General features: G+C 47.2%; 1 protein-coding gene across 3 annotated transcripts in view; it reads left to right on the top strand.

The window, feature by feature from the left end:
* Positions 1-27,113, top strand: part of RBM20 (RNA binding motif protein 20) — a 189,713-nt gene that overhangs the window by 78,020 nt on the left and 84,580 nt on the right. Inside the window, exon 1 of one of the 3 annotated variants that reach the window (XM_070483299.1) lies at positions 5,909-6,005. The exons of the other annotated variants lie outside the window; for them this stretch is intronic. The gene's annotated coding sequence lies outside the window, so the exon portion shown is untranslated. Of the gene's footprint in view, positions 1-5,908; positions 6,006-27,113 lie in introns of those variants that run through there. 3 annotated transcript variants of the gene reach the window in all.

Here is a 27,113-nt window from a genome sequence, read left to right as displayed (position 1 = left end):
CCAGTTGTCCTTTCCCAGTGGAATTGGGCAAAGGGCTGACTATCCCTGGCAACAATGTGTGACAATAATCCACATGGAGTATCACCAACCAGGGACACTCACCTGAGCCTCAGTGTCCAGAATTTTTACTGGGGCTCAGTCACGTAGATGTGGTTAACTGCCCACATGGCTGACCTCTGTCTCCAGCCCCTCTGGAGGTCAAGCTGATACTGCATGGCCCAGAGGCCCCACCATAAATCACAATGTTAGACTCTTCTGTGTGTCCCAAGGCCTCCAGGTAAGCAGACAGTTATCAGGCAGGACAATCCAAGGGCTTCATGGTCACCTCCTAGAGCCAAGGGGAAGGCATACCCAGACCTCTCTTTGGGTAAGGTCAGTCCTTACTACACAGAGACCGTGCCTAGGATATGGTAGACTTCAGGGAATTGCTGTTAGTTCTCATTTTTATGCCCCAGGGTCAAGGTGACGGGGAGTAGCTTGGATTTTCTTTCTTTCTTCCTTCTCTTTAATTATATCTGTGGTCTTGGGAGAGTGTCACTCACCTTGCAAATTTGAAGTTAATCTTGGAGTATGTTTTTGCCACATAATAATGCCTCTCATTCATGTGGTGCTCCAAACCTGTCAGGCTCACAACAGCTGATGAGGTGGGTAGACAGGTGTCACTATCCCAATTTTACAGGTGAGGTAGTGATGTCATAGGAGGCTCACTGAGTTGCCAGGACTCAAGACTGACTGCAAGGATAAAGGTGGCAGTCCTTGGGTATCTTTCCACCTCCTTCTGCTGATACCTGAGCCATCGGCTCTGGTTTATGTGCACAGCCTTGAATCAGACGGGCCTGGGTTCAGATCTGGTCCCTGCCACACTCAGGCTTCCTGATCTTGGGCAGTTTCCTTTACTACTCCCCTGTTCGATAGGATTGTTGTCAGAATTACATGAGATCAAGCATGGAAAGGGTCGGCTCATAATCCTGGAAGCTGATGTGGAATATTAGCACTAATAGTAATACTCATTCACTGTTAGGACTACTTCTGCAGCGGCAGCAGCGTAGCTGGTTAAGCATTTTGTCAGGTGTGTAAGGAATTCAGCCTGAGAGGCTGTCTTGAATACAGAGAAGACAATCCATGGCACAGTCCCTAATCCTTTTTAGATAACTGCCAGATAATCATCTAAACAAACTACAAAACAATATTTGGTGCTCCTAAACCTCCCTCCTGTGCAGGGTGTCTCTGCCTTCAGTCCTGGCACCTGGGCCTTTCTTCTCTCCCAGGAGACCCCACGCCTCCTCCTCAGCCCAGCTGACCTGATTAGGGGGCTCACACCCACTAATTTACTCTTTCCTTTGAAGCATTTATCCACCCACAATTTCACATTTCTTTGACAATTTGATTGATGTCTGTCTCTTCTGCTACGCCCTGAGCCCTGTGAGGGCAGAGGCTGGGATTTTGTCTCCCGGATCCAGCACGATGCTGCCACATGCTGTGCAACCCCAACAGCCAGGTGGAATTTCTTCGAGGCTCCAGGGGTTGATTCTGACATTTGAGCCCCGGCTACAGCGCCCACAGCCCGAGGGGGACTGCACCCGCCTCTGCCCCGTGTAGGATGTTGAAATGCTCAAGAGGCACTCTGCTGACCTCCTCTCTCTGGGGAGCGTTAACGTCATTGCCTTTCCTTTTCAAGACTCGTCCCAAGAGCCAGATGCTCATCTGCGCCGGCTCTTAGCTCTGCTTGCTGCCCAGGAGGAGCAGCTCCCTGGATGAAGATAGCAGCCAGGTGTTTGCTTGTGACACTTTTGACATGGTTTCCTAGGACTTGCCTTCTCCTGATTGTGTATTAGCATAGCAGCACCCAGGCAAAGCGTCTACAGCAAAGATTTAAGACCATCCAAGATGAAGGCTCCCAGTTTTACCCTCATTAATCCTGGCTCGGAGTCCTTCCCACCTCCACCCTCTTCACTGGGTGTCTGACTCCAGAACACCCCACCCCTTCCCAGGTCCTCTAGCAGAAATGAACACAGCCCCAGTCCTGAGCACTCCTTCTCTATCCTAAGAGAGGCAGCCAGCGTTGTGTAGACTCTGGATTCAGACAGCGTGGGGTTCTCCTTCTGCCTGTGCTATCCCATCTGTGGCCTTGAATAAGCTTTAAGCTGCTAGGAACTTCATCTGTAAAACCGGCAGAGTGCTCAGCCCATGGTCTGCCCTCGGGCCACGTCAGCACACCCCCCTCTCTAAACCTCATGACGCTGAGATGCGCTGCTCCCTCTCCAGTCTTGCTCAGGTTCCGGAGCCAGGACAAAGAGCTCTGGGACCCCGTGCTCAGTTCCTGCTTCCTCTTTCTTCTCTCCTTTTCCCAATTAAACAACAATGCCAGCGCAAAATCATGGGTGAGAGGCTGGCAGGCAGGGAAACAGGAGGAAGGAGAGGGAGGCATCCTTTTTGGTTTTTTCCTCCCTCCCCACACTCCTACTCGGAGTGCCAAGCTCCCCCCGACCGCATCCTACTTAGTGTCCTGCTTAGAGTGGACATGGAGATCAGTCAGCTCGTGCTGTCCCAATTCGAACCCAGTGTGCTAGAGCTTTTCTTTAGTGTTGTGTGCCTTACATGCTTTGTGTTGAGCTGTTTCTGATAAGCATCCCAGTGTTCCATTCAATGACTGAGGTAAGTTTTAGGTATGAAATTGTTTTATCCTTTCTTGGTATGGAAGGTCATCGTTGCCCTAGTCAGTCTGAGTGAGGCCAGTTCTCAGTATTCAGGAGCTGGTTATTATCTGTGTTGGAAAACAACCAGCTCCTTCTTCTCTTCGCCTTACCTCTCACCTCCCCCATGCCTGTCTTCAAACTCAAACACGAAACAAGCATGCAAGCCAAGATGCTGCTAATTCCCCTGCTTTATTCCTTTCCTTGAGAGAATGAAAGAAAGAAGAGGGGGTCACTCTTTTGGTCCCTTAGTTAACAATAAAAGGATGGGATGGGTGAGAGGGAAGTTTAAATTGTGTTTGGAATTTCCATTAGAGCAGTGATGTTCTCTCCACGTTGTCTTACACTTGTACGCCAGTTTACAGGTTTCCTCTGCCATCTCTCCTATCTTCCTGAAAAATCCAGGAATCCACCCTTTTTAGCTGAATTCATGAATCAGCTCTTTAGTTACAATTCTGTCATTTTCTGTGTGCTGCTACCTTTATCCTGATCCTTAAAACAATTTTCCAGCAGCCCTTTATCTTATAAATCCTTGTCTTGTATCTAGGCTGGTTCACCTTAGACTTTCCTGAGAATGTGCTAATGAAAATAGAAGTTCTTATGGTAGGGTGGCTTCCAAAGGCAAAAGCGACCTTTCTGTGTCCACCTCAAATTGTTTTCCTTAGGGTTTGGACTTCTGTAGGAATTTTCCTTAGTTTTACGCTGAGTAGAGTGTTCTCTTCAGCGGAATTTGCAAAATGTAAGTTTTTTTGTGCTGAGTTTACCATTTATTTGAGGCATAAATCTGGTCTTTGAGAATTCTCACCCATTGCACTTGGCGTTAGGTGTCGCAATCTCACGTAAAGGTCGATCTAACCCCACACGTGCACCTTTGTCACATCAAGAGCAATTTCTTGTCTCCTTAATCTTCCCACCTACTTTTTAATAAAGATATTATTATCTCAAATAACTGCCACTTTTTATCTGAGTTAATAATCATGCTTTATTTCTGATTTCGACAGTCTTTTTTGTGTGAGGAAGATTGGCTTTGAGCTAACGTCTGTTGCCAATCTTCCTCTTTTTGCTTGAGGAAGATTGTTGCTGGGCTAACATCTGTGCCAATTTTCCTCTATTTTATGTGGGATGCAGCCACAGCATGGCTTGATGAGTGGTATGTATGTCTGCACCTGGGATCCGAACCTGCATACCCTTGGCCACCAAAGCGGAGCATGCAAACCACTACACCACTGGGCTGGCCCCATGACAGTCTTTTTTCCCTTTTCTCCAGGTGTCTCTTTTATGCAGCAGAAAGAATATTTCAATATAGCAATATTCGAATATTGAAATATTCAGTATTTTGAATATTGAATATAGGGATGTTCAATATTTCTATATAGCAATTGTGTTTATCTTTTTAATGATTATATACCTTTTCCTGCTCTTCCCTTCACTCTTCCCTGCCCTTTGTGTTTGAGAAGTTAGTGCTGACTTTCTATTTCTGGCCTTTCTTTCACTGTTGGTCATATTTCTCTCCAGATTCCTCTGTGCTCTCTTCTGCAAGGAGTATTTCTTATGCTGGTTTCTTATGCCTGTTTCTTAGGTGTCTCTGTCCCTAGTCTGCCCTCTCAGAATTCTTCTAAGAATTTGTGGGAAGCTTTCATTTCTCCCTCAGATATAAGCAATGTCACTTGCTGCCGATCCTGACTTCTGACAAAGGTAAAACCAGGTTCTGAAGGGCAAGTTCAGTTCACTGCTCTGACCACAGCAGTTGGGGTTCATTCTTTGGTAGGTTCTTTTTTTTTTAAAGATTGGCACCTGAGCTAACAACTGTTACCAATCTTCTTTTTTTTTGCCCCTCCTTCTTTTTCTCCCCCAATCCCCCCAGTACATAGTTGTACACCTTTAGTTGTGGTTCCTCCTAGTTGTGGCATGTGGGACGCTGCCTCAACATGGCCTGATGAGCCGTGCCGTGTCCGCGCCCAGGATCCAAACTGGTGAAACCCTGGGCTGCCGAAGGTGGAGCATGCGAACTTAACCACTCAGCCATGGGGCCAGCCCCCTGGTCGGTTCTGAAATCATCCCCTAAATTTTCTTCTTTCCCAAACTCCAATTTTTCCGTCCTGTGGTCCAGGGACCTTCTGGGCTGAGTGAGAAGCACCGACACTGAGTCTGTCCTTGCTGGTCACTGACACCCCATTGCTGGGCTCCTGAGCAGAAATTCTCCAGGGAGACTTGCTCTTTTTCTTGCCCTGAGAAGACTGAGATGGTGTCAAGGGTGCAAACCTGGTTTTCTGAGTCTAGGAGACTTGAGGACCTCACTGGAAACCTCTGACTGTGCTGACCTCTCGACCCCCCGCCCCCACACCTAGTTCCCCATAACAGACCCCAGGAAACCATAGGAAACCTTCCCGGGCAGCAGGATCTGGCCTGAAATCAGTGATGACCAATCTCAGTTACCTGCATTATCGGGGCTACTTACCAGGCTCAGAAAACCTCCTTTCTTTCTTCTTGGTACTTTCCTTATGGACTCATTCTTAGGGGTACCAGGATCCCTGCTGGACATCCTACCTCTGTCAGGATTCTTTGCTCGCTTCCCTTCTTGTCTCTGTCTTAGCCTTATCACCACTTAAAAATATGACAAGAGAGAAGCTGGTAAGGCTCCAAAATGATGCACCATTGACAAACAATACCCTTTGGGGAAATGGAGTTGTTTTTAAAGTCTTTCTTAGGACCTCTTTCCTCCCTTCTAGCTCCAGAGCTCGGTTCATGTTGTCTCAATTCTGTCCATCCCTGTCGCACCCTGACATTTCTTTACGGCAGAATCAGTGACGTCCTCCCACCCTTCGCCCTTGCTGGGGGTGCTTCTTGGGTAGGGATGAGCAGAACTATTAAGTAAAACCACGAAGCCAGGTGTAGGGCTGAGAGGATTGTCGATGTGGCCTCCAAATGCCTACCCAGGTGAGTGTCTTTTGAAGGAGGCTGCCTCTGGGTAAATGATCTCCGGATACACAGAAGAGGCAGACACCATGATTTGCACTTACTATGAATAGGGTTGCCTATGTGGGGCTAGCTGCTTGGTGTGTGCACCTTGATTAAGGTCACGGCAAATCAGGGGTGCAGCCCCTTTCGTGATCCCTGGGGATCTTGTCCGTGGTTTCTGTTTAGCCTGAGAAATACTGGCTTCCCTCTGGCCATGCGTTTCCCACACTCTCGTGACTCAGCACTTTCTGGCTGCCTTTGACTTCCTGATGTCTGTGACTTTGCAGAATGCCCAAGAACTGCTCTCTCAGTTGCTTTCACTCCCACTGTAAAGATTATCGCCTCTAAAGCAAGGTAATGGACGTATTTTATCCCCAGCAATTTGTTTTGCTATATGGAGTGCTTGCTTAAAGGAAAGTTCTTGCACGTGCCTTCAGCTAATCAGCTTGTGTGGTGTGATGTTTAACCAGGCCTGTCCTTTCTTGTCTTTTCAGTATACCTGGGGATGTCTGTTAAACCACACTCACTAGATTCATTCCTTCCCTTTTTTCATGAAAATAAAATCAACCCCTCCCTTCCATTGGATGAGGAGGTAATTCTCCTCGTTCGCTGAAGGTCTACATTCTGTCTTGAATTATTGATCTTTGGGCAGAATCTTGAAAGAAGCATGCTAATTCAAAAATGACTTCTTGATTGATTTAGTTTTTATAATGTCATAAAATGTGGTAAGAGGGTCTCATTTGTGTCCTTGGAGAAAATGACTTGTGTTTCCTTTGATGTTACTTTGATCTACTCTAGAGATGTTGAGCAAAAGGCCGGTAAGGTTGTGGGAGAAGAAGGAGGGAAGAGGAGAGACTGAACAAGGAAACTTACGTCTAGAAATATTGCCTTATCCGAATAGAAATGACCTCAAGAGCGGGCTCCGGGAGCTCAGACCCATTTGTAACTTTTAAGTCATTTACTTTCAGATGTGGTTTTGAGTATTTATTGAACTTCATATGTCATTGGAAATGATTCCCTCTGTTTAATCTTTGAAACTGGGTTTGCATTTGCATCAAATTTTATGTTTTAGCCTACCTTATTCAATCTTGTGGGCGAGCTCATTTTATCCTATAAGCCAAGATGTTAAAATTTTGGCGTGGATTGTATGTAAAAATTCCCTCATATTCTGATTTCAAGAGGGTCCTAAATATACCTAGACCCCAACCCGCTGACTTGAGTAGTCTTAATCTTAATGGTGGATATTTTCTCATCAGTAAAATAGGGTTGCTGAGAGGATTGGTGAGGTTGTGTATGTACCTGGCACACCTGTTGGGCAGCTCTGTCATTTTCATCATCGTCATCATCACCACAGTGGCCCCTGCTCCCCCCAGCTCAGCCATTATCATGAGGGAAGTCCAGACCTGGCTGTCTGCCCTCTGGGCTTTGGGCTGGCCTCAGGTGGCCCTTGAGGCACATCCATGGCAGGGAATAATTGTCCCTTCCCGCCTCTCTGAAGCTGAGTGTCAGAGCTGGCTGCTCAGCTGCCACAGTGAGGCTTGGAGACAGGTGGTGCTCCCACCTCGTCCCCAGCCCCTGGGATAGCACTCAGACCCTGCTTGCCCAGCCTGCCGGAAAGCCAAATGGAAAAGCGTTGGAAGCCAGGCACACTTCCATGTTAACCATTGCTGTCCTCAGAAGCAGTGGGGTCCGCGAGAGGCAAAATGGGGAAATGATCACTCCCTGCCGTTCCCTGAGCCCTAACGTCATCCCAGCGGTTGAGGCGCTGGGCTGAGCAAGTTTACCTACAGGACCTCATTTAACCTGCACAGTAGCCCCTATGAGGAAGTGTTACTCTCTACACCTAACAGATAAGGAAACAGAAGGGTGATCTGCCAGTGACACATGGCGAGTAAGTGGCCGAGCCAGGATTTTAACCCGAGCCCATCTGGCTTTAAAGGTGTGATCTTAACTAGTCCCTGGAGAAATGTAAATTTAATGAACATAATAATAACATCAAGATACCTGAGGCCAGGAGGGAAAGTGGGTCGGGCTCTTTCACAGGCTGGCCATAGATATAAAACATTTCAGAGATTTATTATAGTCTTTTTGGGGGGAGGGAGGGTCTAATTATGTCATAACCTTCTAGCCCCTGCTCAGGACTGACTTGCTTTTGAAGTCATCCCCAAATAACCCAAATAATGCCATGTGGCTCAGCCCTTGTTTTAATGTCTCCGCACAAGCTGTGTATCTATGCTATTTGGCTCATATTGATTTGGGAAAAAATTAAGTTTCTGTCTTCTAGATGTGTATTTTTCCAGTGAAGAAAACTAAACTGAACTTATTATTTGAAAAAATTGCATGCATATGATAACAATGCAAATGATGCAAAGGTATATGTCATAATCAGTACATCTCCCTTCTTCTTCCTAAGACTCGCTTCACCTCTCGTATTTCTCCTCCTCAGTGTCTTGGGTCTCTTTCTAGAGATATTCTCTACTTATAAAAACTTGTATCTGCATACATATTTTTTTTTTTTTAAAGATTTTATTTTTTCCTTTTTCTCCCCAAAGCCCCCCGGTACATAGTTGTGTATTCTTCGTTGTGGGTTCTTCTAGTTGTGGCATGTGGGACGCTGCCTCAGCGTGGTCTGATGAGCAGTGCCATGTCCGCGCCCAGGATTCGAACCAACGAAACACTGGGCCGCCTGCAGCGGAGCGCGCGAACTTAACCACTTGGCCACGGGGCCAGCCCCTGCATACATATCTTTTTTACGCAAAAAGGAACATATACACACTGTTTAGCTGCCTTACTTAACTTTGTTTTAAGAATGTATCTCTGAAGAGACTGTTGCCTGTCAGCACATACAAAACCACCCCGTGCTTTTGTCTTGATTGAATAGTATTCTAGCCCATGAATGACCATAATTTGTCAGCCCAGGCCCTGTTGATGGAGGTTGTTTCTAATATCTTGCTATTACTGACAGTGCTGCTCTGAGCATCCTTGCACACGCATCTCTGCGTGTCTGTGTGAGCCCATTGGAAGGATACGTTTCTACACGTAAGATCACTGGATTGATGCATTTTTATTTTGAAAAAAAAAAAGTATCCTGAGTATGAGAGTGCCTGTGTGCCCCACCAGTCTGCCATCATCTCTAGGTTCTATGCCTTCTACTTAAACACCTGCTACCACCCACAGAACTCAGGACACTGTGCCACATACAAAAGGTTTGTAGGTAAAGTTGCTAATTAACATGCATCTCAGTAGGAGTTTGTCCAAGATTGCTGCTTTCGTGGCTTGAGCATCTGGCCCAAGTTGTGAAAGGCTTCAAAACTTAATCACAAGCTTAAGCTGTGAGGAAACACTATTCCCTACCCTTCGTCCTGACAGCAGATTAACTGGGCAGTGGGCAAACCTTCCCTGTGCCAGCCGGTCTGGCTCAGAGAGCGCAAATGCATTTGCACAAACATTCACACTTTCAGACCTAGAGCTGGTGAAACTCAATCTTTTGGCGCAAACCCTGAATAACATGCATTTAGGAGTACAGAGTCACAACTTCTTCATAACCACAGGGCTTGGGAAGAAGTTGCTTAAAGCAAGAAAATCATAATGCTATTTTTACAAAAATTAAAGGGATCAAAGTCCCCCTTCCCAAATTGCATTCTCTGTCACATGCTTACTTCTCTACAATGCTGTTTGCACTAAATAGACCCAGTTTTCACTGAATTCCTTTACTTGCTCCCTTCCCAATCACACACTGTGTGTGTTTGTCAGCACATTTACAGCTGTACAGAACAAGATTTGTTTTACTTTTTGCTTTAAATTTCATACATTTTTGGATTAGATCATTCAACAATAATCCTGTTTCTACTCCCTTCCAGTCACGAACTCCCTCCAAAGATCATTACAATTTTGAACCTTCCGACCATAGTTTAGTTTGCCCGATTTTGAGTTTCACATAATTGGAATTATACAATATGTTCTCTTTTTGTGACTTTCTTTTGTTTGTGAAATTCATCCATGTTGCAGCCAGTAATGATATTTTGTTAATTTTCACTGCTATATAGTATTCCATTAAATGACTATACCAAAATCTATTTATCCATTTACTGTTGATGGATATTTAGGTTTTTCTAGTTTCTGGCTCCTAGAAATAATGCTGTCATGAATATTTTTGTACATGTCTTATGGAGAACATACATACACATTTCTGCTGGGTATATACCTGGGGACAGAATTGCTGGGTCATTAGGTTGTCTTACCATGGCTTAAGACCAGGTCTCACTATTGCTAGACTCCCTGTGGTCATTCACTCATTCATTCATTTGTGTGCCAGGCACTGTGCAAGGCATTGGGATATGGTAATGAGCTGAAACATGTGGTTTCTGCTCTTGTGCAGACATTCATCAAGCAAACACCAAGATGAGGTGGTGTAATTGCAACAGAGATAAGTGTTAGGATTTCAAGAGAACATATGACATGGGGAACGGATCTGGACTCGGAGAGGGGGTGGTATGTAAGGGAAGGCTTCCCTGAAGAAGTAACACAAGCTGAGATTTGAAGGATGAAGAGGAAAAAGCCAGAGGATGGAGAGGGAGGAGCTTTCCAGGCAGCTGGAAGGGCATCTGGGCACATTCCTGAAGCTGATGGAATGCCAGGGTGACCAGAGTGTAGAGCAGGATTTGGGGGAGGGAGGGAGCAGTGAGGCTGAGATTGGGGGTGTTTAGAATGTGGCCACGTGATCCTGCAGGAACCACGAGGACCTCCCCCTTTATTCTTCTGTTTGTTCATTCTCCTTTGAAACAAGATGCACCTGGGCTGACAGCGCTGAGGAGAAGAGTGAAAGCTCTCAGAAGGGACTGTCAGCCAACTGGACGACCCCTCTGGGGCCAATCTCCTCATCTAGACCGAGCGTTGGCTAATGGCCCTTTTAGGTCCATGTGGGTTTTGTTTGTGACTCTGTGGACAAAATCAAGACACCCTTGTGATTCTTGTTTCTCATCTGTCCCCTTGGTTTTTCTTTACTGTGTGTTTTGTTTTGGCACCTTCTCCATAAAAAAGGCAACTGACTCCCATCCTGAACCCCTCACTGCACCTGTGACATGGAAAGCTCTTTACAGATGTCACGTTAATTAATCTGCAACTTTACCTGGCCGCACAACCGGTACCTGCAGCCCTCCTGCCAAAGCGAGGCTCCTTCCTGGCCCCAGCGTTCCCAGAGTCTACTTTCTGTCTTCCTTCAGGATGGTCCCTTTGCAAAGAATGTATGCTGGTTTACCCATTTAACCTGCTCTTCAAGTCCCAGGTGAGCTCACCTCCACAGGAAGGCTTCCCTGATCACTCCCACTCACACTTATTTGCCCCTTTCATCCTTCTAGCAGCTACTATTGTTTCTGAGGACAGAAGCAGTGTTGGAACATTTTTTTGGATGAGTGGGCAACTGAATTTCCTAAGGGAGGTTTGAACAAACCTATTTAATGTTTTAACATAACTTGACTTTGGTTTAATGAAACAACTGCTACTTTTGTAATAGAGCCTGTAGGAATTCAAGCCAGGCAGACGTTCTTGTCTAGTGATTCTCCATGGGGTAGACGGGTGTCAGGATCTTTGTGTGCAGGACAAGGAGAGAGGGAGTGGAGGTGACGGGGTAAGAGAAGGTGCCCAACATTATTACTCACTAGGAACGTACAACCTTATATGAGATACTACTACATACCCACCAGAATAACTAAAATGAAAAAAGGCTGACAATGCCAAGTGTTGGTGAAGATGTGGAGAAATTGGAACTGTCATTCTTTGCTGGTGAGACTGTAAAATGGTGCGGCCACTTTGGAAAGCAGTTTGTCAGTTCCTCCAAAGGTTACTCATAGAGCCACCACATGGCCCAACCGTTCCACGCCTAGGTCTATCCCAAGAGAAATGAAAACACATGTCTACACAAAGACTTGTACATGATCGTCCATAGCAGCATTGTTTCTAATAGTCCAAAAGTGGAAACAACTCAAATGTACATCAACTCATGAATGAATAAACACAACGTAGTCTATCCATACAATGGAATATTATTTGGCTGTAAAAACAAATGAAGTACTCCAGCACGCGACTGGAGCTCTCATGCACTGCTGGTGGGAAGATAAAATGGTACAGGCATCTTGGGACTCAGGCAATTTCTACTAAAGTTAAATACACGTCTACCCTATGACCATGCCAATCTGCTCGTGTATATCGAGAGCAGTGAGTACAGACATCCATAAAGAGACACGTGCAAGCAGGTTCATAGCAGCTTTATTCAAAATAGTTCCCAAACTGGCAGATGGATAAAGAAATTGTAGTATGTTAATATGATGGAATACCACTCAGAAATTTAGAAGAACAGACTACTGGCACACAATATAAATGAATCTCACACATAGGTTAAGTGAAAGAAGCCAGACACAAAAGAGCATGTATGATAGAATTCCAGTGATATGAAGTTCAAAATCAGGCAAAACTAAGACTTGATATTAGAGGTCAAAAAGTGGTTACCTTGAGGAGGAGGTATAGACAAATGGAGGAAGCACATGAGAGAACCTTTTGAGGTGCTGAAAATAGTCTATGTATCTTGATCTGGGCGGGGGTTAGATGGGTGTACAGGTATGTTAACAAGCAGTGCCCTTTATGTGCTTTATGGTACATTTCTTATTTCACAATTAAAAAAACTAATTAAAATTATTTGTTTTTACTTAAAAATTTAAAATTATTTTTAAATATAGATATTTTTAAAATTTAATTAAATTAACAAAATTCAAAACAATTTTAAAATTGTCTTGGTTTTCAAGCCAGTTGTGAGCTCCTTGAGGCAGGGGCCTTGGTTTGCTGCTGTCTGGGGCCATTCCCAGGCCGATGGAAGGCCTGGCTCCTTAGCTGTGTTTTCCCTTTGGGTCAGCAGAAATAACATGGCGGCCAGGGGCCCGGTTTCAGCAGGGCCACTGCAGTCGGTCTGTTCTTCTCCTAAAGGAAGTCAGTGGTGCTGCAGGACCTTCAGACACAGCATTACTTAAAGAGAATCTGGCTGAGGAGCTTTCTAGGATGTGGGGCTGGAGGGGGTCCAGTGCATCTGTCATTCCTCAGTGGGACACAGGGGCCAGACCGGCAGCACTGGATGGGAAGGGCCCACTCTGCTGCGGAGTTGGCAAGAAGCGTTTGAAGTGTCCCACGAGGGCTGAGAATCCTTCAGGGGCTGATACATAACTGAAAGGGGTGTGGGGAGTTGTCAGTGTCCTTCCAGGAGGTAACTGTGCAGGGGGCATTTCTGGCCAGACACAGGAAAGCAGTTGGATGTCGTTCTGTCCATTGCGTGTAGTCTGGTCTCTGAGGACTGAGGGCGAGCCTGCACATATCTGACTTATGCTGTGTCTACGTGGCTACTTGAGTCCAGCTGGGCGCTCTTGAAATCTTTCCTTGTTTTTAGGAAGGGATTTAACTAGGACACCATGAAAACTTTGCAAGAATCTGCCATCCAGAAAGGTGTTTGGTCAACAAACATGTATTGGGGACCTCCTCTGTGTCCGCATGTGCCAGGCGCTGTCGTAGACCCCGGACATTCCACCGTGAACAAAACAGACAAAATCTGGTTCTCAGGATGCTACGATGCTCTATAGCCTTCTCTCAAGGACTGTTTTGTTGACTGGCCTGTCTCTTCACATGAAGAGAGTTTTACATTAGGGAAAGTGCTTGTGTGTAGGCGTTAGGAAGAAAGAAAGCCTTCCAGAGAGAACTCAGTTTGAGGACTGACTCGGTGGGGAGGCAGAGTGGAGCATCAGTTTGAATCCTGGCTGGGGCAGCTTCCTGGTGGCGACTTTGGGCAACTTTGATCCGTAAAATGTAAAATAACCCCCATGGCAGGATTGTTGTGAAGATGAACAGAGCTCACGTAGGTCAAGCCCCTGGCCTGAGTGCAGGTGGCTGCCTTGGCCATGGAGGTCTGAGGCTTCCAGAATATACCCCACACAGCAGTGAGAGAGCCTCCCCAGCGCCACCCCCACCCCCCACCGGTTCTGGGTGTTCTCAGCCCCAGCTGTGCTGTCTCCTTCTCACTCCTGCCGCAGCGCCCAGACCTGCTGCGGCCTCCCCTGATCCTCAGCAATGCAGACACGTCTGGGAACTCGGGCGCTAAGGCAGCTCGGCATTTCTGGCCAACTGCTGAGCTGAGGCGGGTTCGTCATTGAGGCCTGGGCCAAGGAAGGAAGTCTGGTTGGCGGCCCCAGGGCTGCTCACCCCAGAGTTCTGGAAAGAAGGTTGTTAAGGATTTTGTAAAAATATGCTGCTTGCATGTGTGTTTGATGGCCTTGGCTGTGGGTTGGGGTGGAGTAATGTTGACCTTGGAAGGTTAGGATGCTTTTGTTTCTGAAGGAATCATGTAGGGTAGGTCACCAGGCTTGTGTGGTAGAGAGAAAACTACATTTTTTCTGAGATTGTGTGTTTTTGAACCAGCCAAACCCAAATGGCAGGCTGGACCTGGGCCCCTGAGTTAGTACCAGCTGGGTGTGAGTGTCTCATGGGTGAGGGTGGGGTCTGGGAAGAGAAGGTTGGCGGGGGTCCAGCTGGAGGTCCAAGGTCCGCCTTTCCGCAGAGCCAGGATAAGGATCTGCCAGAGAGATGGAGCCCACCTTTCCTCCTGTCCCCTCCACAGCTTCCTCTCCCACCAAGGCTTGGCAGGGAGTATGGGGGGCAATATAGTGGGGTAATTTTGTGCCCACCTTGACCTCCACTCAGAGTTGACTGGGGACTCCTTCCTGGGCTCAGGTGACTTGGTTCTCCTTACCTTATTCATCCCCTTACTCAGGAGGAGGGGAGCAGATGTAACATTACTTGTGTGAAAGCATGTGAACACATTTGCTCTGGGGCCAGTGGTCAGCAGACGCTGGTCATGCATAGGACGCTCATGTTAGCTCCAGTGAGCTCAGAGAGAGGGTGCAGAAGTCACCTGGGTCCAGCTTGGGAGAAACATCCTCAGTGGTATTGGGAGCTTCTGTCCAGGTTAACATGGTTCTCGTTATCTGAGGTTCAGATCCTTCTCTACGTTTCTATCTGCACCTGTCTTTTCCTTTTGATCCTGTGGTATTCAGCTGGACTTTCCTGACCCTTCAAGATGGCAGCCTTCATCTCTGGTGAGGCTATGCTTCACTCAGCAGCTTCCCACACTTCCTCCAGCTTGCCTTGCTCCTCCAGTGTCTCCCATCGCCGTCAGCACATTCTTTGTCCTTGCCTTCCATACCAGTCTTCATCTGGGACCTCTTCCACCCCTCCCAGGCCAGCTGTGTATAAGCTGAAAAGCATACAAACACGTATACCTCAGGGTGGATGCAGATAAGAGAAGAAACTGTCAACAGAGGTACTGCAGAAAGCACAAATAACAGGGAAAGATAAGTCTCTGTCATCTTCCTGCGCTTCAGATGTGGGTGTCCAGAGGCCTGCAGCCGTTTCCTCATTATGTCCCCTGATGCCACGAACTGCATGTGTCTGAATTTGAACTCATCATCCTCTTGCTCTCTCTCCTCCTGTTCTACATGACTCCACCGCTGACTCAGAAGGCCAGAGACCAATGAGTCATCCTAGACTCCTTCCTTTCCCTCACCTCTACCCCTACCCGCTCCATGTCCAGTCATCACCGAGTTCTGCCAACTTTCAGTCCTAAATGTCTTATAAATCTCTCTCTTCAACCCAGTCTCCTGCCATTGACAACTCACAACTCTATGGCAGGCCAAGATTGTTTTCAATTCCCTGTGGCTGTGCAGGTGCTGTTCACTGTGCCTACAAGCCCCTGCCTCAACCCCCACTTTTTGCCTGGCTTCGTCCTACTCTCTCACCAAGCCTCGGCTCAGACCTCACCTCCTCAGGGGAGCCCACCTGGACTAAAGGTGCATGTTCCCCCTCCCTCCCCAGGAGCATCTAGCGGTACTCTCTTCCAGGCTCCTACTCCTCTAGAATGCCCATTTCCCACCCAGTGTGGGAATGGTCAGTTTAGATACCTGCCTCCTCCTGGACTGGCCACTCCTCCAGGACAGAGCCCAGACGTGGCTGAAGTTGTCCTTGCCTAATTTGAGGGAGGCAGGGAAATGTACAGGACAAAGCAGTGGATGGAGAGCAGGGACACCAGGTTCTGCCTGGACCCTGGAGCCACCCAGCAGGTGCTCGTCCATTTTGGGAGACCAGATGGACCTGGGAGCAGCTGCAGAGCCCCTTCCTGCTCTGATGTTCTGTGACTCTGCCCGTGGGTGTCTGCTGCCTCCAGGTGACTCTCCCAAATGCTCTTCCTCATCAGAGGAGCCTTCTGCACCACCCACTCCTGGGTCGGGGGCAGGTGAGAGGGAAGACCTACTTCATTAGCTTCCTGAGCTGTTCCTTTCTTAGCTGCCAGCCTGGAGGCCCTTCCTGGGTCCCCCCAGATACAAACCTTCCAGCATGTCCTAAGACAAGAAGGCAGAGGACTTGACAGTGTTGCTGCTAGAGCCATGAAGTCTCCGGAACCTCAGCAACGTGGACCCTGGGCCTGGGTCTGGAGGATGGGGCCTGGGCCAGTTCCCTTGCAGTGTGTTCACCTGGACTGTCTCTGGAGGTGTTAAGGCAAGAAGCCCAGCCACCCAGCATTTTTTTCTTCACTCAAAAACTTCCTTGTCCAAAAGTTCTATTTTCTCATAACAGTATTTCTTGCTATTACAAAAGACATATGAAAAGAAAAAGAACCCCAACTTTACTCCCAAATCCAAGTAGCCTGCCAAACTGTTCAAGCACCGCTGGTCCAGGAACTGTATTTTACTAATTCTTTCTAGAGTTTTCTGCTTTAAAAACACCTGGGTAGTAGCTGGGAGGTTCTGTTGATGTTTAAAAACCCCCAAAGCTGGATTTGCAGAAAGCAGAAACTCTTCTGGTTCTTGAGTACAGGGATGATCCCATGAAACACGAAAAGATCCATTTCTGTCTTCTTCAACCTCGTTCTTCACCTCCGACTCCCACCGTGAAAGACCCGCCTGCTGGTGAGCTTGGATCCCGGACAGCCATGTTAGCGGGGCACAGGCTCGGGCTGTCACACGAGGTGCTGGATGCTGCCTTGCTGGGACACAGGCCATCCCTCCCAGAGCACCTGAGGCCTGCGAGGGGTTCTGGGATCACTACCCTGTTTGGGAGCTAAGACAAAATCACTTTAAAAGCTATTTTTGAAAGGTTTAGGAGAAAATGGAAAATTTTGTGCTGTGTGTATTTTACCAAAAACTTTGAAAAAGTCTTTTGAACTAAATAGAAGTTTTCACGTATGTTATCTCACTTAATTCTCTTAACTTCCAATGGGAAAAAAGACTCCCCATTTTACAGATCATTAAACCAAGGTGCACAGAGGTTAAGAGGCTTGCCAAAGGGCGGGAGAGTGTTAATGAACTAAGTGGGTTTTAAACTGTGGTCAGCTTCACTCCCAAGCTTGGCCCTCTTCCCACCTTCTCATAGTTTGCCGACCCAGAGTTCACACACAGACACACAGACTCACACACACACTCAGTGCCTGCCTTGTCCCTTTGTTTTATTTTTATTAGGTGTTCCTTATTGGAGGAAATCAGCTTCTCTTCACCAAAGAGATTTGTCAGTGATCCCTGGTCGGGGCTGCAGACCTCTTTTAGTTAGGAGGAAATAGAAGAGTGAATAAAAGCAAAGGACTGGGATGGTGTCACATTTCCTGAGTTTGCATCTCAGCTCCTCCACCTGCTAGCTGTGTGACTTGAGGCAAGTTACTTCACCCCTCTGAGCCTCAGACACCTCACCCATAAAGAGCAAATGCAAGGAGATGTATAAGCAGGATTAAATGAAATAGAGCCTGTCAATCCCTTAGCACAGTGCCGGGCACCCCGTTGGCTTGCAGGACGCCTGTGGCTCCTGTGGTTCAGATGCGCCTCACCTGGGGCCCTTGAGGGTGGCATTCCAGGCCTTCAGGATCTTGGGGCAGGAGGGTGGGGGTTGGCTGGAAAGTTGTAGTTTCACCAGCACCCAGCCTATTCTTATTACTGGGGTGGCGGGCATGGCTACCAAACAGACAAGAAGATAAAGATGACTTGATCTAAAGTAAGAGAACTTAGAGGAAAGCTATTACCTTAGAATATTGGTTCGCAGCGTTCTAGCGGCAGCGGCACCGGGGAACTTGATGGAGTGCAGATTGTCAGACCTCACTCCAGATTTACTGAATCGGAAACTCTGGGGGTGGTGGTGGCTTTAACCTGCCCTCCAGTGATGCTGATGCCTGCTGAGGTTGGTGCACCAAGCCTCAGAATTAAAGAGCCAGTGCCTTATTTCATTTCAAATAAGTAGAGATGTACAGGTAGCCGCTGGGGAAGAAATCTAAAGATCCATTCACTGTGCCAAGAGGAGAAAAGAAAGGAATCCCTGGATATGGGGGCACAGTTATATTTCTAGTGAATTCAGCAATGCCATCCTGGTCCTCTGCTTGTCTCGTGGTGAAACACAGTGGCCCGCGTGTGGACCACAGAAGCCGATGGCCAGGACACTGAACTGTGGCCTCCACCTTGCCTCTTCCCCGCAGCTCCGGTGCTCCCGCCCTGATTGTTCCAGCATCCTTCTTATACACTCTCTCTCCTTGTCGTTGTTTGGGTCGGTTGTCAGCCGTTTGCTTGAGTACAAACCTGCCTTCTCCTCCTGGTTTCTCCTGGGCAAGCCCAAATGGAGCCCAAATGGTGACTGCAGAACATCTCAAAATAGGTTTTTCTAAGTGTCTCCCACCCAAATCAGCAAAATACCCCCATCTAGTGGCAGCTGACCCATCTAGTCGGTGGAGTCAGGGGCTCTTTCCGCTACAGAACAAATATCACAATGCTCCCGTAGAAGATTAAGACTCTGCTTCTATAGAATCAGCAAGAAAGGGGGAAAAAAGGAATGGAATATTATTTACTTCAACTCCTTCTGTGTTGTTTCTGCTTCTTCCTGCGTCTCCGGAGCCAGCACATCACCCTTTGGTGTATTTGTGGTATCAGGAATCTCCCAGGCATCCTGCTCTCCTTTTCTCCTTCCTCTTTTCTGAACATTCTTACCCCCCAAATTTCTGGGCAGATTTTTCTTTACTCAGCTGTTCACTTCAACTTTTTAGGGATGAATCTTTCTTTCTTTCTTTTGCACCTTCTCCCTCTCTCGGAAAGTCTCTCTGTCCCTTTTCCCCCTCACCCCGTTTGAGATATTCCCAGACTCCTCTGGGATGCAGAGGAACATCTTATCTTGAGCAGGTAAGGTAAGATCAGGAACGGCCCTGGACAGGCCTGCGAGGGAGTCAGCTCTAAGGTAGCGTGGTCAGTCTCAGCCCTCTGTGGAGTGGCCGGGAGAATCCCCAAACCACTTACTGTTAGTGTTGGAACTCAAAGTCTTGGGTGTCCTCAAACTCCAGCTCATCCCAAATGGCCCTAGCAGTTGGTGATATGTGAACATTTTCCTTTGCCAAACTCTTTCCTTAAAGCTGTAAAAATAGCAATGACAGCTACTGTTTATTGAGGGTCCATTATGTTCTAGCTAGATCGTTGGTTCTCAAACTTTAGCAGACATCAGAATCCCTGGAGGGCTCATTCAAACACAGACTGCTGGGCTCCCCCCAGGGTTTCTGACTCAGCAAGTCTGGGGTGGAGCCCCCCAGAAATTTCAGTTCTAACAAGTTCCCAGGTGATGCTGTTGCTCCTGGTCCAGGAACCCTGTTCTGAAAGCCACTGCCGTAGATCATCCGACAGGTGCTCACGGGATGAACTTCACCCTCACCACACCCTGTAAATTAGGAATTATTACCCTATCTTGCTGACAAGGAGACACAGGCCATGAGAGAGAACAGCTTCCTTCAGGTCATGGATTGCAGGAAGCAGAGCTAGGATTTGAGTCCAAAGTCCTCATAGCCACCATCCAGCCACAGTGTCTCCCAGGTCTCAGGGGGGCTGAGGAGGGGCTTGGGGTTCTCTTCCAGGCTTATCTAACAATGTGAGACCTGGAAGAGCCCTTGGCCCCCGTAGCCCAGCCCCCGCACTATTCAGGGGGAGGCCAGTGATCCCTAAGGTTTCGCCTCTGGCTGAGATCTTGACTCACAGCCAAGTGCCCCGTCCTCTGTCCGCGTAATTTAATGCTCCTCATTCAAGTGTTCATTGAGCCTCTCCTTTAAGAAGGGCCCATATGTGTACAAAAGGAATCATGTCATCTCTGCCATGATGGCCTTTGACCATCTTTCATGGCAGAGCTAGAATTGCACCAGGAAGAAAGATTGGCAGAGACCCTGATACTGGTGGGGGGTTCAGGGGGGGCAGGGGGAAGGGGGCTATGGTGGAGAAATGTACAGGTGGCGTGAAATAATCCATTCGTCTCCTCAGCTGTAAAACCTTTCTAGCCCACAACACCCCTTGGCAAATGCTAACCTGTTTGCTGTCATTCTTTCCTTGCTGCGCTTCACATCCCAGGGTGCTGATCCCTGCAGGCTGCATCTCCTGGGCTCCTTCTGGCTCTGAGCAGTGCAAGGCCTCGGTGGGAGATTGGAGGGGAGAAAGAGAGATGCCTGGGCATTTCTGCCTCTCCTCCTCTGTGGCTGGTGGTGTCTTTGGAAGTAGCTGACTATCTTCCAGGGCTCTACCCACCCCCCTCCTGTCCCCACCATCGTTTGTTTGCCTTCTCACCTGTATAACAAATTTCCTGGATTAAATTCTCTTTGTTCTAAATACTTGGAGTGATTTTGTCATTGTACAAAGGGCACGATCTGCTCACCGTGAGACAAAAGCCAGTTGTCAAGTGGCAAGATGGTGGCAGAGAAATGGCATTTTATTACAGCTTGCTAGCAAGGGGGAAGATGGCCGACTAATGTCTGAAAGAGCCTTCTTGAGGGGGGCACAGAATCTTGAAGCAGTTTTATAGGCCAGTGGGTTACATGGGGAGGGGGTTAGGAATGTTGACCCTCTGGTGTTACAAACTGGGAGTGGCCACACCAGATAGACTCTCTGTTTTGGGGTCATCACGTTCCTAAGGAACTCAGAAGAACAAAGTTATCATCTTATCACAGCTGGGAGGTAAATGCACAAGCAGGGGTCGTAAAATCTACAGAACTGGAGGGTGCATATCCAGCAGGGTTAGTTAGTCAGAGGTCATTCAAAGTTACAGTATGGTTTCTTTCTTACAATATGGCTTCCCTCTTGTCCACCTTGTGTTGAGCCGGTATCAGTTTCTCTTTTCCTGATTGGGTCCTGACTAATATAGTGCCCCTCCCCAATACACAGGCCGTCACTCCTCTTCTACCTAACACATACCACTCTCTTGCTATGATGTATTTGCACACGTGTCTTCTGCCATAGCTGTGACTTTCTCAAGGGCAGGCATCATATCTAATTCAACGCCGAGTCCTTAGCACCTCCCCAGTAGCTATCACTGTGACACGCTCAATTAATGTTTGATGAATGAATGAAGGATAACATGTGGCAGGGTCTGAAAATGCATAAGAAAATCAGAGTATGCAACATTCAAAATTTGTGCAACAGTCAAGATTCACCATGTGGAAATACTGATGTATGCTGCCCCTCTACCCAATTTAAAATAGTAATAATAAACTTTCAGTTTGTTAAAAGAGAAATAACAGGCCCCAAATGGAGTCATCTGTCCCTATGACAGCAAACCAAGACTAATTACAAATTGAACCATCAGCAGGAAGGTAATCTCAATCGACCAGTCTAGAATTTCCTGACTAACACTAGTGAGATTATCTACAGAAGACCCCTGCTATTCCCTTCCCTCAAAAGAAGATGTCCTGGCCTGAAACAGTCCTTTCTTTTCTTTTGCTAATAAATTCCTTGCCCCACCCTGCTGCCTATAAAAACCTTACATTTTGTACATGTCCTTGGAGTATCTCTCTACTTGCTGATTGGATGACTTGCTGAATAAACCCAATTAGATCTTCCAATTTATTCGGTTGAATTTTATTTTTTAACAAGCTTATAATCCAGAATACAGATTTTTAAAACATAAATTTGCGGATATGTCTCAGTTATTTACTGCTGTGTTACAAGCCATCCCAGAATTCAGTGGCTTAAAGCAACAATTTACTGTTTCTCATGTTTCTGTGGGTTAGTACTTGCGTTGGCCAGTCTGCCTGGCCTCAGTCATCACTGCAGCTGGTCGTGGTTGGGCTGCAACTGCCTAGTCTTAGATGGCCTCACTCCCTTGTCTGGGGCCTCAGAAGAAATGGCTGAGACTGCTGGTCCTCTCTCTTCATGTAGAGTCCCATCCTCAAGGAGGCTGGCCCAGGCTCGTTCAAAAGGCGGCAGTGTTCCAAGAGGGCGAGGTGGGGAGCTCTGAGGCCTCTTGACACAGAGCCTTGGAAGTTGTGCAGCCTCACTTCCTGCGCATTCTGTTCCAAAGCAAGTCACCAGCCCAGCCCAGATTCAAGAGATGGGGAAATAGACTCCACCTCTCCGTGGGAGGGGCTTCAAAGAGTTTGTAGCCGTATTTAATCTATTGCACAAGAGTTATCCTCATTACAAAACATTCTTTGTTAGAATATTCAGTACAGGTGTACCTTAAGTAGAGCCTCCTGGGGTAGGCTTGAGAGGTAACTCAAGGTCCTTGTAGAGCTACTTATCACTGATTTTCTTAGTTCTTTGTCTGACCACCAGATGGCGGCATTGCTCAATGGACCTGGAGCATGTCGAGGCCAGCGCCAAGTTCCACCTGGAGATGCTCTTAGAGCTGAGGGAATCCTGCGATGTTGCTTTGGTGGATCAGCGCTGGGCAGTGCTGACTACAGAGGGGGTCTGGGATGAAGACTGTAATGGGCATAGGCTGCTCCTCTGGAAAAGGAAACAACACTTTCCTCCTTATTCTTGGAGAACTGTTGTGGGAACAAGGATCAATGAAGTCTCTTCACCTCCTGGAGTGGGAGACTGCAGTAAGATGCTGCAAACATCATCCCACCACCATGGACACAATCACAAAGAAATACTGTTTGTAGTAAAGTAATGTTTGCAAACTCCTGAACTGCCTATCAAAATTACATTGTATTGGGGCCGGCCCGGTGGCGCAGCGGTTAAGTTCGCACGTTCCGCTTCTCGGCGGCCCGGGGTTCGCTGGTTCGGATCCCGGGTGCGGACATGGCACTGCTTGACAGCCATGCTGTGGTAGGCGTCCCACGTATAAACTAGAGGAAGATGGGCACGGATGTTAGCTCAGAGCCAGGCTTCCTCAGCAAAAAGAGGAGGACTGGCAGTAGTTAGCTGAGGGCTAATCTTCCTCCAAAAAAAAAAAAAAAAAATTACATTGTATTGACTTCACTACAGTGCTGTAAATAATTCTCTACCAGTGCTTTCTCTACCCCTGCACCATTATAGTTGTCTGTAAACGTGAAAATGACAGCGTGTGCAAAAACTGATGACATCTGATTAAGATCTGTAGTCTAGTTTATTGTATTGTCCAGTGTCAGGTCCTGGTTTTGAGAACATAACATAGTTATATAAGATGTTACCATTGGGGGAAGCTGAGTAATAGGAACATAGACTTCTCTGTACTATTTTTGCAACTTCTTGTGAGTCTATAATTATTTCAGAATAGAAAGTAAAAAAAAAAACCTTCCTCTCTATAAATAACTCCCACCTGGCTGTGTATTATTGGTATGTGCATTATTGTTTGAGAGGAGGGTTGAAAAAAAGTGTTTTGGGTTGTTCTACCAGAATAGCATCCTCTCCTCCCTGTTTAGATCCACTGACCACTTCTGAAAGCCCACGCAGACTCAGAGCATCTGCGAGAGCAGCTGATCAGCTGTGCAGAGGAACCGGAGCAGAGGACCTGGAGGTGCCTTCACCTCCCTCCTTCCTCTCTGGACTCAGAGGTGCTCTATTCCAGGCGCCTCCTCCATTGAGGGTGCTGCCCTTTGCTAAGTGCTTTGCTGTTTGGTGTCTTCCATCCCTCCTCCCAGGCTCATGGGAAAGCAGTTTTATTCCCATTTTGTGGATAGCAAAGCTAACCCTGATGGGTTGAGGGACTCGCTGGAAGCCGTAAATAAGTGATGGACCCAAGGCTAGCATGCAGGCCAGGACTTTAAAACTAGGTTTCCCTTGCTAATTCCTAAGTAATAAGTAATAAAACTTGTTTTCAAGTTTACATGTTTAAACTCTAAGCCATTATTTCACATGTTTTGATTTATTGGCTTGCTCTATTAAGATGCACCCTGTAATATTCACACAGTGTTTGAAGTAGAGAAATGAAAGTTTCTTGTGAATAAGTGGAGAAAGTGGTGTTCACTTTTTTCCCATCAATGAGAAAACAATAGGTAGCAATCAGTTTAGTAGTTCTGTGGTCAACAGGCATTTCCTGAGATTGAATCAAGGGCAAAAGGAGACTCTGTTATGTTTTGCTGACCAAAAGAACGTGGGAACTTTTCAGCTAAACTGCAGGTTAAAACTGTGAAAAATAGAAATGGCATCCAGCCTGCTTTTCAGTTTCCAGCACACCAGTGAAGTTGCTAAGCCCGTGGGAAGACTCGGACACAGGAACTGCCCTCAAAGAGCACACAGTCCAGCTGTGGAGACCAGGCCCAGCATGCGTGAAGCCGCCAGAGAATAACGCAGGGCACTGATGCTTTTGTGCCAGGCCGTGTACCATGGGCGTTCCTGGAAATGAGGGCTACTGAGGCCTGGACCACTCAGAGGAGGTGAAGGGACAATGAACTGGACTTGGGCTGTATGTCGAGATGTAGGGGGATAGCTCTCTGTTGACTCTTAAAATTGCAGTGAAAAACTCTTATACAGTTATGTGCCATATAAGGATGTTTCAGTCAATAACGGATGCATATAGGATGGTGGTCCCATGTAGCTTAGGCGTGTAGTAGGTTTGTGTAAGCTCACTCTGTGGTGTTCACACAATGATGAAATCGCTGAACAACACATTTCTCAGAGTGTCTCCCCATTGTTAAGCGACACATGACTGTAATCAACTGTTATAGTCACATAAGACAGCTGTGTGCCCCTAGAATAATTACTTATATCTTCTCAGCCTCGGTTTTTCTTCCTCTTCTTGCAGTAAAATACCGATAACATAACTTATACCATTTTAAGGTATACAATTCAGTGTCATTAAGTATGTTCATAATGGTGTGCAACCATCACCACTGTCCAGTACCAGAACTTTTTCACTGCCCACAAAGGAGTCTTTGCACCCATTAACAGTCGCTCCCTCCTCCCCCAGCCCCTGGTAACCACTGATCTGTTTCTGTCCCTCTGGATTTGCCTGTTGTAGATATTCCCTATAAATGGAATCATACAATATGTGGCCTTTTGTGTCTGGCTTCTTTCACTCTGCACAGTGTTTTCAAGGGTCATCCCTGTTGTTTAGCCTCAGTTTTACTTTCTGAAAAATTACTAAAACATAGTCCATGCTCTTAAGGGTGCTTGTCTGCTGGAGAAGAGAGGCGCGGATCTGGTTCATTCTGATACAAGGTGGTAACCTTAGTGATACAGGAAAGAGCACCAGCATGACCTCAAGTTCAGGGGCGACAAGGTGTGTGCTGTGTTTTGGTAAATGTGAGTCATCGGGGTTGGCTAACACTAAGGCCTATTGGGAGACGAGGCATGTGAAGAACCCAGCTCAGTGCTGAATGTCTTTCTGAGAAGTCTGGACTCTCTCAGTGACCAGTAGGAGCCATTGAAGGTTTTGAGCAGAGGAGTGAAGTGCTCCATGCTGCTTTTTAGGAAGCCGGCTTGGTGGGAATATGGAGCCTCATCCAGGGCTGGGAGTGGTGGGGGTGGGCGTTAGAATAACCAGGCAAGAATGCTACCCAGGGCCCCGGCCCCGGGAATAGCGAGGAGTAGAGGGACTTGCTGTTCCTCGTGGAGTCTGACTCGAAAGGATTCGGCCTGTGGGTGGCTAGGGCACTGAGGGAGACAAGAAGGTGAAGATGGGAGGCCAGCCCAGCCGTCCCGTTCAGACTTTCTCCTTTCTGCTCTGTCCTGCGTCCGGCTGGCTGTGTGTTGGACAGGTTGCTAAGTAATAAAGGAGTTTAAATGACACCATAAGGGGAGGCTTTATGGGTCCTCCTGGCGGAACCCAGGAAGCTAATGGCTCCTCCCCTGTCTTCTTAGCTTGCTCTAGGTCCCTCAAGCCAACCATTCAGGGATTTTCAGTCTCTAGCCTTAGTGCAAACTTCCTTCAGGGGCTTTGGATTTTTTAGGGACTAAGCAGATGGTCCCTTATCCCTGACCCATGCTGCAGTAGTGTTGGGACCATAGTGTCTGTCCCCATTTTACAGATGAGGTACTTAGAGATTGCAAGGTTGCCTATGATGATATGACAAGTAAGTGGTGGGGCTGAGACTTGAACCCAGGCCCCCTAATTCAAGAGCATGGTCTTCTCTCCACCACCTGCCACTTGGCCTTTGCACTCATTGCTGCTGAAGAGTGGGTCACTGTGTTCCGTCATTCTGATTTTACCCCGGATGTGCAGCATTACTCCAGTTTTCCCTCTTTCCAGCCGTTTCCTTGGACAAGGCTAAGGAGAGTTTGGGGCGGGGGCAACAGTCATCTCATTTCTTGACGTTGATTTTCTTCCACTTACCTCAGACAAATGAGCTAAGAGCTGGGGAGAAGCTTGAGCATAAGAAGGGAGCATGGGCTGCGGTTCTGTTTCTCTCTCCCTCACCACAGGCATTTTCTCATCAGGACTGAATGGAGTTCCTGGTGGTTTTGTGTGTACAGCCTCAGGGGGACTATGCTGGCTGCATTCCCAGGAACTGCATTCTTGCTGAGAAGCCACGAGGTGTGTGGCATCACTCCAGCTCAACTGTGTGAGCAGCCCTCTCCTGCCTCTGGAGTTTCTGCTCTGCACAAAGGAATAGGTCCTTGTGTACCCAAAAAAGTCAGTTAGGGCCCTGTTAATCTCTCCAATTAATCCTTGTTCATATGGGATGAAAAAAGAGGGAGAGGATATGCAGTCTCCAGAAGGTAATCAAATCCCAAATCCCTGAAAGAATTCACTTTTAAAAAACCAGAATTCTTGTGCTTTCTTCACGAACCCCCACAACCTCGCTACACGAGCTGCCATAAAGTTGTATGTACACACACACACACACACTCTTTAAGAACACTCGTCTTAAAACCATCTGGCCAAATGTTGCTCCAGCATCTACTACATTTGCTAGGGTCGAAGAAGCAGGAAGTGTCAACATAAACACCACAGGGTAGAGTTTAGAAGCATATAAGCCATCAGCAGACACTTCTTGTGCATCTACTGTGTGACAAGCACTGTGCTATGGTAGATGGGAAAATGTATGTGATTTACTCCTTGCTTCAAAGCAGCTTACTAGTTGGGAAGATGTCATCTGAGAACATGAAAAAGGCAACTACTAGTCCATAGTAACATCATGCATCCTGGGGAAACCTTAGTAGCATTCCCAATTAGAGTCGGAAACAAGGTAAGGATACTAGACATCACCACTGCTGTCCAACATGGTGCTGG

Source organism: Equus asinus, chromosome 2 (genome assembly GCF_041296235.1).
Source record: "Equus asinus isolate D_3611 breed Donkey chromosome 2, EquAss-T2T_v2, whole genome shotgun sequence".
In the NCBI taxonomy this organism is placed as follows: domain Eukaryota; kingdom Metazoa; phylum Chordata; class Mammalia; order Perissodactyla; family Equidae; genus Equus; species Equus asinus.
Note: the sequence above shows the minus strand (reverse complement) of the source record. Positions and strands in the feature narration are given on the sequence as shown.